Here is a 2667-nt window from a genome sequence, read left to right as displayed (position 1 = left end):
CGACAGAGTGAGCACATCACTCGTCCGTGAGCTCGCATTGGAAATACTGGAATAGACAAATTTTACAGTGGTAACACCATATTTCACGATGCCTTCAATTGAATCTAAATTGTTATCGGACCCTGTTAATTGAGTGGACTCGGCACCCAGGTACACTTTCGGGTTTCCTATCGGATGCTTTCCCGTTTTATTGATAAAAGGATACAGAGATGTAACGTCATAATACTTGATTTTCTCCCATTGGCAGCGTCATACAGTGTTACGTAATTTACTGTACGACTTCCGAAAAATGCATCACGGAGTTGCGAGGCATAGTCTTTAATAGAGGGTTCTCCGCTACAGGGGAGATTTCTCGTGGATTGTTCCGCATTTATTCATCAAATTCACACTCCCATAATTTAATTGATTGGTAATTCAAGTCTCGTACGCGACGCGCGCACAGTAAGGTTCGTTCGTAGCGTGTATCTAATGAATCATCTTCGCGTAACAAGACTTGAGGATTAATCTTGACACATGAACGACACCCATGGCAGAAGCAACAATAGAATTGGAAAGCATAACTATCAGCTCAACTATCTTCGTAATAACCGTCAACCGTAATTGCGCATGGAAGTCGGTACTCTTCTGAATTTCCTACGTGAATAATGTGGTGACTGCTTCGTTCTCCTTCCATGAGTTACCACTGTAGAGCTTTCATAGATTATGGGCTACTGTAGCGATAAGTACCGCCTTGGAAGATGATACCAAAGGTATCGGGTTTCATGAAATTTGCAAGGTAGACTTTTAAACAAACTGAAACAATAGTAGTACCCTGCGTGAATGTATACACTCTCGTCTATTCTGATGACAAATTACAAACAAAATAATGGCAGATCGACGTAGAATGGCAACACGATCTTTACAGTATACTTCGATTTCATTTTTTTGAAGTTTCGCTCGCTCCTTTGAAAATAGTGCGTCCGGACAGTAATAATGAAGTGTGGGTATACTTCCTACATAATTTAGATTCTCGGCAATGTTGAATAACTGTCGGAAAAACGTCTTCAATATATCGCTCTCAAATCCAAAAGACTTGGGAAGTGAGGCCAGATGCATGTGAAAATAATTTAAACTATCAAGAAAAATCACATTACCAACGCGCATTTTCCCTATTTTCATATCGTTCAGAATCAACTTACAAAGAACCCTAGGTAGGTGTCCGCCTCCGATTTTGATGAAACTTATATATGTTATAAAGGAGTGAAAACTAAGGGACAAGTATTTTTTCATATCGGCTAATACGTGGATTTTGGGGGCAAAACTGTCCTCTGAAGTTGGCTACTTCTCGGGATATTTTGTCGTTTGCCTATATAAAGAGAGTACTCAAACAAATATTTTGCCATGTATGAGGAAGCTTATGATGAATGATGAATATGTGAATTAAAATCATCCCCAGGGGTTGAAATTTAGTAGGTGAACTATCCCCGCGAAAAATTATTTTTCCAATTAAAAAAAAAACGATTGCTCGGAATTTCATGGGACCAATTCCATTCGAAAGAGCATTCAAAAAGACAGAATACCTAGTTTGCATTTCTGTTTGCAATTGATTGCAATTTAACGGTGAAAAAATTAATTTCTTGTAATTTTTAAATTTTTAAATTTTTCGTAGTGTAATACAAAGCTCGTGAGAACTGATGAGATGAACAATGAAATTCATCCCCAGGGGTGTTGAATACGGGGGCCCACTACCCTCCTAGAAAATCATTTTTCGAATGGGAAAAAAATATAATCCAAAACTTTATAAAATCATTATTCGCAACAGGATGAGAAAAATACGGAGTACCTTCTTCGTTAATATTTTTGTTTCTGGAATCTGAATATAGAGGTAAAAGAAAAATCCATCATCTGCATTTTCGAGAATGAAATACGTGTTCTTAAACGTTCTGATGAGGCAGTGCGAGAGGGTAGTACTGGGAATGGATAAATTTGGCCAGTGGTCATGGAAAAGTCGAAAATTGTGTAGAGTATAAGAAATTTAAAAAAACATACAATTGAGGTGATCTTACTACATCGATGTTTATATGTTTATATGCAGGACCGCAACGGGATCGTATACGGTAGAATAAAAATATCGATTCGAATGTGACTCCTGTTGTTTAAAAATAAAATCATGGGGATAAATATGTATTTTTGGCTTCCATCTTTCATGCAATTTACGATCAGTTTACCAAAATCTGTCGAGAAAAACTGTCTATTAGTGAATGTTGTATTTCGTGATCATTTCATGATGAAAATTAATCCAATCAACGTCATCAGACTTCTCGTGGCAACATATGAAGTTTTTAATCTTGCTGAAACGCCCGTGAACAATGCGGAACGCGAATTAGTGGATACTTTCCGAACGATTTTACTTCAATCCATGGAGGAATACAATAGTGTGGAAATGATTGAAGAAACATCCCTTGATTTTCAAAAGCCTTATAAAGATATAGAAATGATAGCGGTTGAAGATGAAGAATTTCAACCACATAATAAAGAATCATCTGAAAGTTGTTCGGAAGATGAGGAACCTGTAGATTTTGACTATAAGCGGAGAGCAGTAGAATTCTGAAGAAGTGCAAAGACGAAACAAAATCATTCTGTCAAAACAGTTTCGAATCGATTCAAAAGTGAAATCCAGTCAACAGT

This window comes from Diachasma alloeum, unplaced genomic scaffold, assembly GCF_001412515.2.
Source record: "Diachasma alloeum isolate Michigan unplaced genomic scaffold, Dall2.0 Dall_scaffold_02393, whole genome shotgun sequence".
NCBI classification, from domain to species: Eukaryota; Metazoa; Arthropoda; class Insecta; order Hymenoptera; family Braconidae; genus Diachasma; species Diachasma alloeum.
The sequence above is the reverse complement of the archived record's forward strand: the minus strand, read 5'-3'. Positions refer to the sequence as shown.